The 19,074-nt window shown below is 39.8% G+C and overlaps 1 protein-coding gene, 1 long non-coding RNA gene and 1 other non-coding gene across 3 annotated transcripts in view; 1 reads left to right on the top strand and 2 right to left on the bottom strand.

The window, feature by feature from the left end:
• Positions 1–19,074, top strand: part of SCFD2 (sec1 family domain containing 2) — a 328,968-nt gene that overhangs the window by 216,889 nt on the left and 93,005 nt on the right. The gene's annotated exons all lie outside the window — the stretch shown is intronic.
• LOC128947492 (uncharacterized) lies at positions 12,318–14,953 on the bottom strand. The gene is made up of 4 exons (XR_008484049.1): positions 14,903–14,953; positions 14,431–14,593; positions 13,488–13,599; positions 12,318–12,620 (listed from the first exon to the last, which is right to left on the bottom strand). It is a non-coding gene; the product is annotated as an uncharacterized LOC128947492 (long non-coding RNA).
• LOC128950977 (small nucleolar RNA SNORA26) lies at positions 13,229–13,347 on the bottom strand. Its single transcript, XR_008484413.1, has one exon. It is a non-coding gene; the product is annotated as a small nucleolar RNA SNORA26 (small nucleolar RNA).

Here is a 19,074-nt window from a genome sequence, read left to right as displayed (position 1 = left end):
GATACACATTTAGCAAAGGCCACCTCCTTAGGCAACACTAGGGCATCTGTCAGTCAGGCTGGCCCTGCTCAAAGCAGACTGTTATGTACTGCAGAGGGGGATAGAATTCCTGCTGTGCACATTAACAATATGCTGAGGAAAACAGTCTGGGTTATTTCTGCCTTAGACAAAGGCAAACCTGGATTGATTCTGCTCAAGGACCTGTGTGAACTTAGTGGGTAATGCAGGTGGATGGAGCACTCCAGTACGTGCCCTAAGGGAGATTGGATTCTGGACAATAATGATCAGTGAATTAAAATGTATGATGTTATTTGCTGTATAATGTGGCATATTATAATTTCCACAGTGGATTTATGCCCATCACCATATTAGGTGCCTGTATCCATCACTCCGGATTTGAGGGCAAGGACCTGACTTGCTTTTGATCATCATGTTAATAAAGAATTAACTTTAATAAAACTGGGTAAGTGCAGCAGTGACAGAATCAGAACTGGCTTTAACATGCAACAGTCCAAAATGACACACCACAGACTCCTGTGACAGAAGGAGCTCCAGGTCACAAACTAAATGAACTCAACAGATTTTATAGACATTGTCAACAGAATAAGGGAATGAGTGTTGTGCATGCATCTATCACAGGACAAAATAGTTAATGGTGCACTGGAAAGTGTGGCACCTAGCATGATGTAAATGATATGGAATAAGGGGTGGATACTGTCCTGGTTTCGGCTGGGATGGAGTTCATTTTCTTCTTAGCAACAGGTACAGGGCTGTGTTTTGGATTCAGTATGAGAGTCTTGTTACTAACGCTCTGATATTTTGGTTGTTACTGACTCTAAGTCAAGAACTTCCCAGTTTCCCACTTCTGCTAGTGAGCAGGTGCACAAGAAGCCAGAGGGAAGATGTCCAGGACATCTGACCTGAACTAGCCAAGGGGATATTCCATAGCACAGAGTGCCATGCTCAGTAGGCAAACACCAGGAGCTGGCTGGGAGCTGCTGGTCACTGCTCAGGGACAGGCTGGGCATCAGTCTTCAAGGGGTGAGAAATTGTACCAGGCATCAGTTCTTTCTTCTGGAGTTTATTCCTCTCTCCATCTCTCTCTGCTTTTTGTATTATTACAATATTTTGTTTCAATTATTAAACTGTTCTTAAACCAGAAACTTTACTGGAGATGGGGGGAGGTGAATTAGGGGCTGTGTGGTATTTAGTTGCCAGCTGGGGTTAAGCCATGATAGCAGATTTATGGAATTTGACTAACAGCAAGTACTTCAGAACATACTTTTTTGGCCAATCTGATCTTGATGACATTATAAATATGAAGACAATTCTATGAGAAATTAATTGCTCTTTAACAGTTGAGTAAGGTGGTCCAGATGTACTGTGGGATATATTACACTGAACCTTTGCTCTGTGAAAGAAGGGATTTAGTTATTCAGCACTTTCCTCAAAAAAAAAAAAAAAAAATTAGATGGGACTATTTCCTTCCTCTTCATGCCAGTCATCCTGTGTCACCCGATGAGAAAGCTCACCCTGTACTAGTTCTAGGAACAAAAGGAACAGTTCTTTTCCCTAGTGCTGACAACCTGATACCATTCACAAGCATTGCCAATTTAAATTAGGAACATGGAAAAGGTACAAGAATTTTAGGCAGTCAAACTGAATTGGCAGGATTCTTGAAAAGGGCCTCTGGTACCCTGAATTTGTTTGCAGCTGTAGGAGCAGCTAAACCAGAGTAGTTGATCAGCAGGAACAAAAATGTGGGCCAGCCATGTTTCACTCAATTAGGAGTTCATTAAAAATTTTGTCCTCCATCTAGGTGTTCTAACAGCAAATGCACAGAGGTGTTATTTTTTAAATAGAATCATAATTTGAATATTGCCAAGCCAACAGGAAGTTGTTACCAGAAAAGGTCACAAGCATCCTTAAAAATAGCACAAATTGACCTATTTTCTAGTAACAAAAGGCCTTGGAGGTATGACTTTATGGCACTTTGCATGCAGTTATTTTTGTCTCTTGCTGTTTCAATATCAGCTGAAAATTATCTGAAGTGTTACAGTATGGTGGTGGTGAGTTCCCTGCCCTGGCACTGGAACCAGAGGGGAAGGCCAGCAAAGTTCTTTGTGTTTACTTACTAAATGTTGTATATGTAGAAAGGAGTAAGTTGCAGGGTAGGCTAGTGGCAACAGCAACTCCAATGGTGAAGGATTATACCTGAATGATTTTGAAACCTCTTCAAAAATTATTCTGAGAACAAAATGTACCTGTGTGCTTGTTCCCAGTATACTGAGAGATTAGATGAGTACAAAACTGAGCACCAGCTGCCTGTCTCAACAAGAAAAGAATCACCAGGTTCTGGCGTAAACCTGCAGTCATTCTACAGTGAGATTACTATTACTAGCAACTATCTAGGAAATATCTCAGCTGTCAGGTTTTTTGAGTCACAAAATAAAGGCAAAAAGGAGAAAGTGGTAGTTTTATCTCCAATCCAATCTTACCAACTCCACATTACCTCAGTGTTGATTATTAACATAGTTGTTTTAACAGTGGATCTGAACCCTACACAGGCTCATGCAAACCTGAGTGCAACCCTCTGGATCATTTTCTTCCCTTGTTCCCTTGCTTTGTCTAAGTATGAGATTTTTAAAACTGAAAAAAAAAGTATTTCATAATAATGTAGAATAATTGGGGGGAAGGCTGTCTTTTTTTTTTTTTTTCTTTGATGATACAATGCAGTGGTTTTGGTTTTCATTAGTATGGTCCAGCATTTTGTAGCTCATTTTGTTTCAGGTTTTTGTTCTTCCTGGCCAACCCATGATTTAAGCGTTGAAATTGACCAAGGCAAGTCTCTACCTTCTACAAAATATCCTAGATTTGATACACTAACATTTCCCTCACTAAACAAGAAGCCATTCTGTTACAATTCATTCAGCTTCAAAATCCTATATGTAACACTTCATTAGAATTTTTACTGTTTCTGGGATTTTGGAACGCTTCTTTCAAGTTGCTGTGAGTCAGGCTAGACCTGCTGTAAGCCATCACTTGGGAAAAGCATCTCTGCTGCTGTGTGCAGCAAACCTAACAATTACAATGCCTTGAAAAGCACATCTTTAAACAAAACCATACTTTTGTCCTCAGGTAGCCAAGGTGTCTGGCTGTGTCACAGAGGGTACACTGAGGTAATGCATAATGCCAGAAGGAATTAATTTTCTCAATGCAGTAAAATCAGTTATTTATAGAAGTATAATTATAAGGAGACATATTTGCTCCTATTATTTTACACATAATTCCAGCTATGAAAGAGTTGGAAGTATGAAAGAGTTGCAGAAGACCAAAATTATCTTTGTGATAAAATAATTAATACGATACATCCTGCACTGCTGCTGAATGCCCACCACCATAGAGAACCAGGTCCCTTACAATATATCCGGATCCCATGGCACAAACTCCCCCATAAAATTAGGTCTAAGCAGATTAATTTGCATACTGCAAGAAGGCTGCAGTTTTATGGTATTCCCTTCAGCTTTGTTCACCATGTTCCTCTCTGCTTCCACAACAAGGGCTGATTCTATATAAATTACAGGGGAGGTTTTTTTTACACTGCATTGATCACATCCCTTTGTAAACTTGCAGCTCCAAGGAGAGAACAGGAAATGAGCTCCTGAGTGAGGAAACTGTCCCCTTCTCCTGTTCTGCAAATGCCTGGGAGGATACTGTCACAGGTATACCATTGTAGTGAGGCCCCATCCATTTCCATTACTTTCCCTCCCCACTCCCTAACTCCCCTCTGAAGACATAAAATCCCAGAGAAGCAGGGCCTGCTCAGTTCTTGATGAGTCCTCTACCTCTGTTCAGGTTCATCTTGAACAGCCACCCATTCTGAGTGCAGGTCCCTTCCATATTCCTATTTACACAAACTGACCTGCTCCACAGAGCTTGGGATCAAAAGCAGAAGGTGAATGGGGTAACCCAGCCCACCAGCACTGGGTTCAGCAGAGCAACAGTCTGAACAAGGAGCCAGCAGTGTCTGATCTCAAATGCCTCTGTTTCCAGTTAGATCAGCACAGAAACCACACTGCCAATACAAACTTTTTTTTTTAATCTTAAAGATGGTTTTGCTGAATTTACACACTTCTTTTCTAACAAGCAGGGGTGACATTACACTCGAGTTTTTTCAGCTGAATTACAGCAATTACCTAAATGAATAACTCATTTTCTAGACAAGCTGCCAGAAAATGAGGGGTTTTTTTGGGGGGGGGAAGAGGCCGGAGGGAGGTAGGGCAAATTATAGCAGATTGAACTTTTACAGCAACATTATTGTGTTTTTGTGTAATATACTTAATCATATAGCTTGTGTTTTAGACATCATTCTGGTAGATTATAATTGTGAACAAAGAGTATTTCAGACTCCTAAACAACAAATCCACAGACACTGATAACCAAAGACTTGTATTGAATGGCCCACCTCTTGCTAATGTTATAGACCAGAAATGTGAGAGGTGTGTAAAATATTTCTGGGTTTGCTATATAAGCTGTCGAACAAGAACAAAAACTAGTTTAGCTTTAATGCACACTAGACCTACTCAGTTTCACAAAATGCCTGCATTTTGTTCTGTGCTTTGTTCTGTTTTTGCCAAATTTATATCAGCTCTAGATGGGCTTTGAACCAACTAATTCTCATTTTAACTTAGATTATGTAAGTCATTTACATCAACACTTTATGGGTGGAACAGGTGATTTGACTTATGTAGTCACAAAAAATATTTAACCTCTCTTTAGCAGGCACTTTGATTCCTTTTTCCCTTCAGTTAATGATTGAAGAGGCCAACAAAATACAATTCCCACATTAAGATATACTCAGCTAATAGTGTTTATTGAAGTATTCTAAACCAGAGCAACCAAACTGAACTCTAAAGGTTCCTGAGCAACATACAAAACACAAACCACTGAATCTTGGCTTTCTTTTTTCTTTTTTTTTTTCTTTTTTTTTTTTCTTTAAGCATTCACACAATCATATCTATATCTTTCTTCAGTCCAAGTCTAAAAATCTTAAATTTGTGGTAGTTTTCCAGTTTCAAAATAAAATTGGAATTAAACACTGCTGTGTAGGATGGCTATAACTGCTCTCTCACTCATCTCATGGTGCTTCCTCAAGCTTTCATATTCTAAGTAGATTTGTTTAATAATTGTAATTCTCTGTTCTATCTAGCTTTTAATTACAATTAATGACATATTGTTTAAGTAGGATTTTCTTTTACCCTGTGACGCCCCCAAGATGACACTGAGGTATGCACACTACACTCTGAGACTGTCCTTGTGCTCTAAATTGAGTCTTCCATACCATTCTCCACATGAATCTATGTTTTCTCCAGAAATCCTATTCTCTGTGGGTGCTTTGATTTACAGGTTGGCACTGTAGTGTGTTATGGACTACAGGTGTGAGCTGTCAATAATAACTCTACCTCAAGAACTGTATTTTAGGAAACAAAATTCAATCAATCAGTAAAGTATTACACAGGACTAGCTCAGGTTCTTAACAAATGGCATTGTGAGTAACAAAATTTTCTCAAACCAAGCTTCTGCCTTTCAAAATAGTTCATATTTACAAGACCATTTATATTATCTAATGTATTTGATGGTACCTAGGGCATGAACTAACACTTCTAGAAAGACAGTGTACAACCACATTTGTGTGTTCTGTATTTCCTTCAGGGTTGACAGGGCAATAAATTGCTTTTTCCTGTTGGCTTCATGATATAAGTATGGAATTGCATTACAAGAGTTTCTGTGTGGGCAATCCAAATTACCTGGCTGAAGCAAACACACCCTGCTACTTGAAGAGATTAGGGAATACCAAAGGTTTTTATTTTAGTTACCAGCAGTGGGTTTTTCAAACTATTCAGTGCAGGCCAAATTTTGTTCTATTGATATCAACAGTAAAACTCTTCAGAAAGACTGGAAATAATCCAGTTCTGAATACTTCTGAAAAACCCTACCGTAAAAATCTTTATTTTAAATTACTTCAAAACATGCAATTTATGGAATCTACCACAAGAAATTTTGCCAGCATGGAGTTGAAAGGCAGCTGGGGATATAAGAAAACAGATGATCCATATGATATTCTTACTTGGAGCTTTCCAGTCTGACAACTGAAAATAATTTACTTGGAAGGAGAAACAATTTCTCTCCACCCCCTTTTCAATACATGAAATATTCAGTTCTCATTTATTTTTCCACGAGAAAATGGCAACAGCATTTTGTACAACTGAATTTTATGTGAGACCTTCTCAAGCAGTCCAACTTGTTCTCAAATCTCAAAACAATAAAAATATATATAAAGAATCAAACAATCCAACTGAATAAAAACAAAGACACTTAAATGACAGTCTAGAACTCTTTCATGAATCTGATTACAAACTGCAAGGCATTTGTTCTTTCTGTGCTCACACAAACATACAGGATATTAAATAACCTTCTTAAGGTAGACTCACTAATAATACAATTGCTCTGAACAAAAACAAAAACTAGTGTAATGGAAATGAGTGCAGAAGTCATCACGGAAGGGTGGATCAACTACATGGAAGAATAAAGATTGTCATTCTTAAAGTGAAATGCAAAGTGAATGCATGAGAAAATGTGTGAGTCAGGCTAGAAATTTATGACACCCTGCTGAACCAGATCAGAGATGAGTTCAGGTTAACAGCATGAAAATTAGTAAAAAATGGTATAAATAACCCAGTTTTATATAACCCTAGGTCTGGGCACCCGGCAGCACAGCACTCAGCAGGAATGGTGAGGTGAGCTACTGAGATAAGAAAAAGGCAAGACTGAGGACAGAACCTCAAGTCTTCTAAGACACAGGTTAGGAAAACCTCAGACAGATGACAAAGGCTCATAGCAATGAGGGGTGGCCTGACTCTGCTGAGGTAAACGAGCAGGATTTAATTGAATTATGGTGAAACTGACTGAAGTTCTGCTCTACATTTGTCTTAGTTCTCTTACAGGTCCTAGTGACCTCCAAATAAGTGTGCATACCTTATTTTTTGGAAGATTTCAAGCCAGACTCTAGCAGCCTTTTCAACGTATAATTGATAAATCTAAAGCCAGAGAGAGCTGAGAGAGCAGCTCTTCCATCACGCTACAGTTTACATGAAATGACATTTTCATTTAATAAGAAAATACAACAATTTTCTTTAAAACCCCACACCATTAAACAATAGTCCCCTATCTATATTTTTTTCCTCATAAATCAGGTCCTGTCCAAGGGTCACAGGGGAGCTGTTACTAACTTCATAACAACTGCTGGTTCTGCTTACAGTTCCTGAGGTGCCAGCAGCACAATAATTGAGTGTTGTGAAGCAGTTTAAGATATGCGGTACATTCAGGAGGGTGTATAGCATATTCACTATTTTTCTTCATCATTTAATTTCATACCTAAAATCTATATCCAATTATGGAGAGAGAGCTCTCATCTGATAACTGAATCTACATTTAGCTGTCATAATTCTAGTCAAAAAGGAAGACCATCAACCCCTCTCTAACAGCATAAATACACACACTTAAATTCTCAAGGCTTTATGATGAATTCTTGGCATGCTTTCTTTTCCCTAGCAATTTCCAAAGAAAATGAGCAAGAAGTTCAAGAGAAGGGTTTATAAAATTGTGGACTACACAGTATTTAGTGCATGAGCTAACTTAATTACAGAAATATGCAGAAAAAAAGTCATGGTATATCAGGGCATGCCAGCAACTCTAAAAAGCTTGTGCCACACTTAACCCGAAATCAGTACCTTCAGTCTGGGTATGTGGAAGAGAACACATTATTTCTGGAAACAGACTGCATCCTTCTCTACACTGTATTTGGCTTTTATTTCTTCTAGTCAGTTTACCAGTAAAGCATGTTGTGTGTATGTTATGTTTACACTTCAGAGGAACAAAATCCTGAAGGTATGAGCCTAATAGGATCCATTACTAAAATCCTGAGAACATTACAGTTGGCAATCTTTTTGAGTAGCTTGCTAAGATTTTTTTTTTCTGCAGAGCTATCGATTTTCTTTCATTTTCCTGAACTGGGAGTCTTCACTTAGAAGTAGAAACTCTGAAAAGCACACTGAATCATAGGCCACATTCTATTTCTGCTTTAGTGCACAATATACCACTGAGAAAGAAATAAAATGACCTCACTTGCTACCATGTTAAATAAATTAGAGCTCTGCATGACCTATTGTCTCCAAACCCAGGCAGTGTGAAAAGCAGGAACTCCCAGCATTTTTTCCTTCCCTGGTTTTATGTACACTGCTGTTTTCTAGACCTCTGCCTATTTCCAGTTACTCCTGCTCATATATTTAATAAAGTATATTTGTTGAAATATGTGGCTTATGATTCAGTGGGCTTTTATTTATTTATTAGAATGTGTGGTCAATTAAATAACTTTGTGTCTTACAATAAACACACAGTACAATCTGAAGATGACAAGTCATTGTTGACAGCTTCTATACTTTTTTAACTGAAAATGTATGAGTATTCTGAGTTTTACTGTGTTCATTATTTATGCATTGAGTCAATGCTGTAGAATTTTATTATCAAAGCATAGGCGGAAACCTCTGAGCTTTACACCAAAGTCCACTGAACAGAAAAAGTCCTCTCTGCAGCAACAAATGTCAGGCCACCTTTACCAAGGTAAGCAAAAGTATTGATGCGTGGAAAAATCCAATTAGATTTACACCTGAAATCCAAAGTAGGATGTTTTAAGAAAATGTGGTTTATATAGATCTGAGATGTAACAAGCATTAACAGGATTTTAACATGCTGTAAACTCTAGTGTGGTAAGAAATGTCTGCCTGCATTGACCCAAACCAGAATGCACGGGATGCACGCACATTGTTTCTTTGATTCAAGGGCATTCAGCCAGCGTTCTCACCCTCTTTGCATGAAGTGAGGGATCTTGGATACAACTGTAGCATTATGAGAAAGCATGAAGAAAAGTAAGGAAGATGCAGTCAACTAACCATCAACTCAGAAAAACAGCTAGGACAGCAAGTAGCCATTGTTACTTGAGTATTGCCTCCAAGCTTCCCACTGAATATCAGTGAGGCTGATTTGTTAATGTAAGGCCACAAAGAGTCATAAAGCTTATTCTAAGATGAATTAATACCTGCATCCAAACTTCAGATTATCAAAAACAATGCACTACAAAGCCCTGAGATCACAAATCTCTGTTGCTAAGCGGAAGTCAGACAAGCTCTGATATTGACAAGCTCCTCAGAACTAAAATTGTTGCAGAGTACCAGACTTTCAAGGTGGTGTCCCAGAAAAACAAAACCAAAAAAAAACCACTACAAAATCAATGAAAAAAAAGGATTTTTATGCCTTGCCAGATCCTTGCACAGAATATAACACAATGTTGCTTCCTGTAGCCCTGTATATAGAAAACTGTCCAAGGCTAAGCACATTATTCCATAATTATATTCTTCAGGGTTTGGGTTTTTTTCATTCCTTTGATCATTGTGTCTCATCAATTGTAACTACTTGCTGAAAGGAAGTGAAATAGGAAATGTCATGCTTTTCAATTGTCTGTGAGAACAGGAATAAACACATAGGTATGTAAATATTTCCCCTTTTGTTTGACAGTCCCCAGTCTTGATGAACAGATTAACCTTCTTGCAGATTTAGTCAAAGAAAACCCAAAGCAGTATTCCTACATTTGCTATCAATAGCCAGACTTTATTTTCCCCAAATCTCTCATATAATCCCTGTTGTACAGAGCATACATATAAAAATGTATAAAATGAACAAGTATGGTTTCATGTCATTTACCCTAACAAGGCTGTAAGCCAATTTGGTAGCCCTGGCCTATTCTCAGGCAAACCTGCCTATTTTTCTCCCATTAGTCTTCCATTTTCCAATGAGTAACAAAAGGGAGAATTGCAAATTTTATCACTCCGTTTAGAGCATAGCATTCATCAAACCAACCAGGTTTCTTGGTGAACTGCACCACCCCAAGCACACAGTCCCTCTAGGTGGTGGTCAGGGTGAATGAGCTCATTTACACCAATGAAGTTACTGGATTTAGACCCTAGATTAATACTAATCCTTTGTTTTGCTTCACTATTTTAATGTGATATATCATAAATGTATTTAGGTGGGTGATGCCTGAACTGACATATTTATATTCCCAAAAGCCTGTAGATGGAATAGGAGCAAGCCATAGTTAATTGAGGAGAGATTTCTTATACTCATGAGAAGTCACAGAACAGAGTACTCTCAAGTGACTTATCATTCCAATGAGTGTTTTTTCAAAATGAGCTTCCAGCACAGAGCAATGGCCCCAACTTAACAATTACAAATAGCTAAATGTGAAAAGATATAAGGCCTATAAATATGTGAAATTATTTGATACTTTAGTTGCAAATATAATCTCTGCTTTGATTTTGCATTAACCAGATCAGTTTTTAAAGAATAATGCCTTAGGTTTGCCTAGTTATTTGAAGAACAGGATTGTTGAAACAGTGTTCACCATGGAGTCTCAAGTAGACTTTATTTCATTCTTGATCTCTCTCTAGATGTATTAAACCCACTAAACTTACTCCATTTATGCTGTGTGAAATCAGAATAGTAGATCATGTCTAGAATGGACTCTCTTTTCATTAGCCTTTCAAACCAGATGTCTCATAAAAAGAGAACAGCAAAGGCTGGACCTTGCATGCAGCTATGGCACTTAGTGGCATGTGGGTATTTCATGAGAAGGAGCAGCAAATTGACTTCATTAACAGTGATTCTATTGGGAAGCTTTTATACCACAGTGCCAATATACTGTGCAAGCCACTAATGTGAAAAATTTATTTTCTGCATCAGACATACCGACACAAAACAAATATTGTCAGTAATAGAAAGAGTTAGATCCTAGAAAACTTGAAAACTTGCAGTTAAATTTCTTGAAACTTTTAAGAAAGGGGAAAAAATGTCAAAAGTAGAGAGCAATGAAACCACTAAAAAAAAAAAAAAAAAGAATATTCAGAACTAAACCTGGCTGCAGACCCCAAAAGATCTTGATTCTGACAAGATCCTTGTGTACAGAGCAGCATATAGAATTTAATGTCATTTATTGCACGATAAATTAATCTGGAAAGGAAAACTCCAACCCTAATTCTAAGAGCGCTTCTAATTCCTTCAGAAATTCTGGAAGTGTAGACAGCTCACTGAAATCATCATGCCAAACTACCAAATGTAAACAAGCTTACTGGTTAAGGAAAACAGGAGTAAACATTCAGAAATAAGTCTGTACTGAATATCATCAATTAACATTGAATCTAAGCAAGGCAAATTAGAAATCTTGCACAGGGCAGACATAAAACCACAACCCCATAACACAAGACTGAATAGACTAAAAATTAATCCTTAAGCATGGCCACAGAAGACAAAGGTCTATACAACTGACAAGACTTATAAGAAATGATACATTGTTTCTTGCAAGAGGAAATGGACACTTGTCAAGTTTAATATTGTGAAGAGAAAGTACTTCTGTATACCCTTCAAATTTAGTTTTGTCTCTTATTAAAACAAGCAGACTTGGGTGAGCCTAGAAGGCCACAGATCATTACTCAACCCTTTTAGTGTATGTTTAAGCAAAGGTAAAAGGAAACACTTCCTGGGTAGATGCAGGTTCAATATGACCACATGTGTAAATACATTTATTCCTAAATCCACACCAACTCAGTCTCCTAAATAGGCAGTGATGAGCACCTGACAGCCATTCTACTTAATATCCTTGCTTGTGCATTCTAGGAAAGCACTGGCAGTGACACAAATTTTGTTCAGGATGCACAAAATGATTTTAAGCCCTACCTTCAAGAAAAATGTTTTCAGTATTAAGACATAAGCTACTGAAAAGCATATACAAGCTTTTAATTGCTCAACAACAATGATCTTGTTCTTTAAGGACCTTCTCACTGAGAGTGCTTTACATGGAATATTGCAACATTTTCCTTGTTAATTTAAAATAAGCAAGGAATGGGATTCTTGGTAACATGTTCTTTTCAGTTTGAGATAATTCTTTTGTAGAGAACATGCAAACACATTCAGTGTAATGAAATAACTTAGGAGTTAGCTGATTGATCTCAGTGCTTTTGCATTACAAAATACTTCAAAATACTCATACCAAGAATAAAAGATTAAGAGGGCCTTTTCAATGGATTTGTAAATTTAAGATTAAAGTAATCAAGTCTAAACATGGCAAGAATGTTTCATGGATGTAAACACTTTTGTGCTGTCAAAGAAACAAATTCTTCATGCAGAAAATACCTTAAGAAGAAACCTTCAAAACACAAAGTTTTGGTAGCATACTCTTATTTTAATAATTACTCAATTTATTTCAATTAATCCACAAACACAGTCAAATTACGGCAGTTTTTGTTAGAAAACCTGTTTCAACAAATGGTGAGATGCCTGTTTCAACATGATCATTGAAGACATATCATTTAAGCCATTGCTTGTCTCAATTCTACTTCCAAGATGATACTTAGAGGTGACAACTGGAATCATCTTGTATGAAGTCAAAAATCCACTCAGGAAATCATAAACTGATGTCTAATGTCAGTTCCTGGCACATGTTGTCTTCATCCCTGTAAAAGAAGTTCTATTTCAGTTTCAGTCAGCATTATGCACACACTAAACAGGTAACTGCTCTAAACATGAACCTTCTACATGACACTAACCTTAGGCCAGAGCCTTTTTTTAAACAAAATTACTTGGTTTGTACAGGATGAGATCTGCATGTCCCATACCATTAGTATGGATTCCATTCCAGAGGACCAGCTATATTAGAATAAGCAGATCAGTAACTATCATTGACTTTCCTGTGATATTTTTGCTATTTGTTTTTGGCTAAATCTATATAAAGTCCTAAGAGTTACCACACAAGTTTTTTTCACCAATCAAAGCTATTTTGCTTTGTCTTCCAGCAAGGAGTAAATTAAACTCCTTCAGGAATAGAAGACAATGCAGTCACTATTATCTGATAATCCTATTCACAATTACATACCTGGAGACCAAACTATTTATGAGAAACTCTTTACTCAAGGCATGAACCACACAGGTTCACAAAGCACAAAGATTTGAGAAACCTGTGACATTAAGATTCAGCTATCATAACAAGAGGACAGTTCAAAATCTTCCTACAAACTGTTAATAAAGTTGATTAGCAGCTTCCTGAATTTCAGCAATTATACAAATGTGTTCCTCCTAAGCATGATCCAAAGAAGAGTTTCAGCCTCACCTCTGGGTTTGCAAGAGAACTTTTATACCCCTCAGTATTGGCCACTTAAGACACTGGCAGACTTAAGAGGGCAAAGCATAAAAGGGGAGTAGATTTTAGCATGTTATAGTGTTTTCTTATCAACTAGGATGATCTGAATTTACTATTTGTTTAAGAGATAGTATAATTTGCTTGAAATACCGTTGGCAATTGTCATTAGACAGAGCACACTTACCTTCCAGTAGAAGACATTATTTATTCCTAAGAAGTCCTGAGCATTGCTTCACATTTAGGTGTGATTACCCATGTCTAAAACATTTCTAGCATGAGGTTGCTATGTGAGGCCTCTAAAGAATACAAAAAAATTGCAACATTATTAATACTGTTTAACCAACGTTAAAACTCTAAACTAAAGTTTATTCTACAAAGTTGCTATTATATTGTTAAGCATTTAAAAATTAATTTTCCATGGAGTTGCAAAAGTCATTTACAAGAAGTTTATTTTTAAATCAAAACCTAGAGCAAATGTCAATTACTGGTTTAATCTGTTGATAAGGCACGTTCATTAGCCCAGTTAAACTACATAGAACATGCTTTTTAAACATTTTTTAAAATACACTTCTACTCATAAACAATGTAACGTCTATGAAGCCTAAATTACTTTCAGTGCTGATACTACCTTGGTAAACTATAAACCTGTAGATTTGACCGAATCTCTGCCAGATAATTCATTGCTACCTTGTGTCTACTCACAGATAGATATACACACACCTTGTTACAACTTACAAAGCACTCAAGACAGAGACATCAAATGATACTGTTACAGGTGGACTGGAATACTTCAGGGAAAGCCGAAGACAGAGGGGTTTTTTTCTTTGTTTGAACAATTATTAAGCCCATTTAAACCCAAGCCCTAAGTGCCCACAGTCTAAACATCACAGGTTACAATTGCAACTTTCTTGATGCGGCCCATTAAAAAACTAAATAAACGCAGTGATTCAGATTTAAGGTTTGTGCAGCCCAATAGCTGCGACTTAAAATACAGAAGAGTGCAAATGCAGACAGTTATTTTGACTCAGAGACACAGGGCAGCACCCCATATATATATATATATGTTGTTTTAAAAAACTCTCAGGATTCATAGCCCTTCACTTCGGAAGCCCAAAGCCTTTTCTTACCAGCCCCAGGCTGCAGTAGGAGCGCTGAGCTCGGTGTGTCCCTCACCCATGGGTGTCCCAGGCCGTGAGCGCAGGCCGCCAGCGCTGGGCCTGCCCGGGCCTGCCGCGCCGGGGCTCCTGCCCATGGCGGGCATTGAAGGGCTCGTCGCTTCCTCGGGACACACTGCGGAGGGAGAAAGCTTCAGCCGGGACAGCAAGGGGACAGCAAGGGGACCGCGAGGGGGGAATGGAGGGACGCGGGCCATTTGTGCCTCACGACAGGATGCAGGGCGGAGGGAAGGGCTCCGCACTGGGTTTTAGTGAGGGAAAGCTGCTCTATCCCCCTGTGTTGACTCTCCGGAGCACCGCCAAGCTCCGAGAGGGCAAGATGTGAAGGGAAAACCACACAGGTGTGTCCCACCTCCCCCAGGCCCAAAGCCCGTCCGTGCGGAGGGTAGGCGGATTCCCTTTAGAGCGGCCGCATTCACCTTACCGGGCCCATAGCCGGCGGACAGAAGGACAGAGCAGCGCCTCGCCGGCCTGTAAATACCGCCGCGCGCTCCCGCGAGACGCACGCGGCTCCGGCCGCCGCTGCCTATTGGCGAGGACAGCGCGCGTGACCTCGCGTGGGGCGGGGCGGGGCCGCGCGGCCGAGCCGCGCTGAGCCGGAGGGCCCCGGAGCGGCTGCAGGGCCGCGCCATGGCCGCGCCATGGCCGCGTCTGCGAGGCCGGCCCGGCTGAGCAGCTGAGCTTCCTGCGGCGGCCCCCATGGGTCAGATCAAGGCTTTCGCGGGGGCACGCTCGTCCATTCCTCCCCGGGCCGAGTTCTGTGTGCCCGCAGATGTTTAACACCGGGAAACAAAAGTGCCTTCGGTGCGAAGTGGCAGCTGTGTAGCGGGTTTGAGGCACTAAATACCGCTGATCTCTGTCTAAACTCCTGTCTAAGCCGTGCTTAGGAGGCTTAGGAGCTGTCTGAGGATGGCGAGGTAAAGCCCCGAGCCTCGCTAATGCCCTGGCGATGCCGGGCAGCTGTGCCGGGCTGCGCGCCAGCCGTGACGCGGGGGCAGCCGGCCTGGCCTGCGAGCCAGCCCTCAGCACGGTGCGCAGCTCTGCGGCTCTTCTGCCCCAGACAGAACGGGCCGCCCGTCTGGGGATGCTGCTAAGAGGGTTTGGAGTGAGTACGAGCAGATTAGCATAAACAGGGAATTAGTAGTTTGTAGGACAGAGTCTTCACAAAGCTGGTCGGCTATATATCATAGAATGTACTGAGATGGAAGGGACCCATCAGGATCTTCAAGTCCAACCTTTGGCCCAGCACAGGACACCCCAAGAATCACACCCTGTCTCTGAAAGCATTGTCCAAACTGAATTGAATGGAAGTCCCTGCTTCTCAAATAGGTTATATTGCTGATAATTCATACCTTCCTGTCTCAGTGAGGAGCAATATGTCCTGGCTCACGCCAAGTTTCACCTGTAAAGTGTGTAGAAAGAAAACAACGAGTTGGCCCACTATCTCTAACCTGAAGCCTGCATTTAAATCACTCTCAACAGAGCTAACCAATCTGATGCAGCCTGAAACAAATAGTCACATAGTTGCAACCAAGGGATGATTCTAGAAATTGTTTCCTTCCACTTCTAGTTACCTCTTCTAATTCTTGACGCTCAAAACATTGTTGCAGATTAACGCTGTGACAGTTTATTGTCTGTACATCAAGATTCAAAACCTGTTTTAGGACTGCAGGTAAATCAGTCTCTGGAGAAAAATTTGTGAGACATGTAGTTTTAAGTTATTTCAAGTGGGCTCCTTTTGCAATGACTATTTTCTGCAGTCAGACACCTAAGTTAGATCAGTCTTTTCCCATAATGTAGTCAAAAAGATGAAGTGGCATTCAACCTTTAAATTTTTTTAGCACTTATGCCAGTGGGATTTATGTCAAGTTTGGTTTCTTCTTTTCCAGTACAGAAAGTAAACTGGCACTTCTGTTACACAGAAAACCAACAATCCTCAGCAAACCAGTGATCAGTATCCATCCTAGTTGAGCATTTTAATCATTCACATAATCCTACACCTTTTTCTTGCCCCTCAGAAGTTTTCTTCTGTTTTCCCCATACAAAATTTGTATTGTTTGCCTTCTCTCTGGCTCCATGAAACTTTTGTGTCTGATAGTGGCACTACTTCAAGAGAAGAAATGCAGAGTCTACCTGACCTGCCTGTCCTATTCCAAAGCTGCTCTATAGAATAAAATAAGTGTCCTTTAATAAATTACTGCAAGGATCAGGTGTGGATTTGAGCCTCTTTACTTGCAGATTAGTTCTTCCATTTCCTGTTAAAGTACTCTAACCACTAAGTTGCTGCCTACAAGGCTGCAGGGAGATCTGTTGTTTCCATGTGTGTGGGACGTAACTTTTATCTGAATGAACTTCTCAGCTGGGCACCGAGTCTGCCCACAGCTTGGGTGCTTTGGGGACTTGAGGGAAAGACCACAGTATTGATGGATCTGGTTGATTTTGAGGTTACCCTGGATCACTCACTAACAGGGAGAAATACAGGCCTAGTCAAGAGCAGAATTTGTAGGAAATCCAGTTATCATGGGGGCATTTTGAAATTTATTAAGTGGCAGCAGGGAGTTTTGCTTTGTAGATTAGTGTTGAGCTTTTTAAGGAGTTGGGTGAGCTGAACTAATTTGTTCAAATATTGAAGAGTGATGTTCTGATTAGTCAAGTCTCTCTTTGTCACATGCAAGAATTAAGTCTCAAAGTCTCTGATGCTTTGATGCTTCTCACAGAAGAAAGTCTCTTGAAAACAACTTGTTTAACAACATCAGGAGCTTACCACAATGTGTAATTGTCATAAACATTTCACTTCAATTTTACTGTCTTTCTCCACACTGATATGAAGGAAAATCAATCAAGTAAAACCTCATTGTTACCGTCAGTCTTTGCAGGTGGATTACCTGCAAAGTAGTATTAGTATTCAGTAACATTAAATAATAGTCAGGTTTGAAATCTTAGAATGTTAAAGCCTTTTATTTATATTTATATATATGTGTGTGTGTTTGTGTGTGGTTAAATTTGGTTAAAACTTTGAGATGTAATGTAAAGTAAGAAAAGTGTAATTTAATTTATGCACCATGTAATAAAATGTAAAGGCTATTTTAAATTCATGCTGAAAATGCCAGACTAAATGCCAGTTACAGCTTATCTGTCCTTTGGTGGTTTTTTGTCCTCAGAATATTTGTGAGTTAAAATTGAAGCCTGTAAAAGAGAACAAAAATTATAAATTCGATCTTTGGAGAAGAGGAAGGCAAGCCAGAATCATAATTTCCTTTTCAGAGGCAGAAATGTCAACATATTTCTGTAAAAACTTCAATTTTCTGTTCTTTTTGCTCAGTGAGTCTCTTTTTGTTTGATAAATTACTTCCATGGTTAAAATTTTTGGTTATCTCTTTCCAGCTAATATGTATGATTAGAATTTAAATAGTGTTTTTCCACCTGACAGCACATTTTGTACAGGTAAGAAAAATGCCAGTAAAGTTTTCTTGTGAGCTCCCTTGCTGAATAATATACCTGATGAAGAGGCCATTCTTCAAGAGTCTTCCTTCTGGAAAGGTGGGAATATTTTTCCTTGAGTAGTGAGGGTGGGGAAGGTCAGTATTATTTACAGAGCACTGAAGTTCTATTACAGTCACTGTTCCAAGCTCTTAACACAGTGTATTTGAAACTCAAGTGGAAGGAAAAGGGCAGGAGTAAGGTATGATGAGATAATCACAGCTCCAGGCCATGACTGACTTGGACTGGCTGCAGAGGCTTTAACAGCCTCTTCATAGACTAGAATGCAATGGCTTTCACTAGACAACTCTTCGACCCCTTGTATCTACTCAGCCAGCTTTTGGTACCTCAACATCCACGTACTTGCTTCTGTCTTGTTCTGCTGTCTTTGGCCTTCCAGATGTGGTGTGCGGCCAAAAAACGATGATGTCAGATGCTGTTGCAGTGTGGCAGGGTGGCAGAAGTGCTGCAACCTTCTTTGACAGGTCTCCTTCAGAAGCTGCTCAGAGTGAGGCCTCCAGAGCAGCCATTTCAAGCCCATGCACACACACGCACACACAAACACACACGCACGCACACGCACGCACACACACACGCACATGCACACACCACAGATAGCTCATCAGAAGAAAGACAGGGAGGGTCTGTGCATGGTCTATTCCAGCGGAGGTTTATTGCATCCACCCTGCCAAAGGGAGCAGAGACAACAGACAGAACCATGTGGCCTGCATGACTTCAGCGTGGGGTCAGTGACCAGTCCCCTGAGGGCACAGCAAAGGACAAAGGGCAGCAGCCTGAGGGGGCATGAGGGAGGAGTAATTGGGGTGGGCAGTGTCAGCTGGCCAATGGGGGAGGCAATCTAACGTAGATTGGCAGTAGTGCTGCAGAGCATCATGGCTTAAGTCCTCTCTGTCGGCTGAGGTGGGGAAAACTTTATGATGTATTCTTCCAAGGCAAGGCCCTGGGGATGTCCCTGAGGGGGAGGAGTCAGAGGATTCCACAAGATGCTATAAAGTGTTTTGTTTTCTTCTGTAAAGTAATCATTTCTGAGAAAAATGAAGAGGTGGTATTCTCTACTTGCCAACTAGTAAAATGCTTAAACTAGCAAAAGATAGG

This window comes from Melozone crissalis, unplaced genomic scaffold (assembly GCF_028551555.1).
Source record: "Melozone crissalis strain CALT ecotype California unplaced genomic scaffold, PUWL_Pcris_2 ptg000006l_1, whole genome shotgun sequence".
Classification (NCBI taxonomy): domain Eukaryota; kingdom Metazoa; phylum Chordata; class Aves; order Passeriformes; family Passerellidae; genus Melozone; species Melozone crissalis.
The sequence above is the reverse complement of the archived record's forward strand: the minus strand, read 5'-3'. Positions and strand labels throughout refer to the sequence as shown.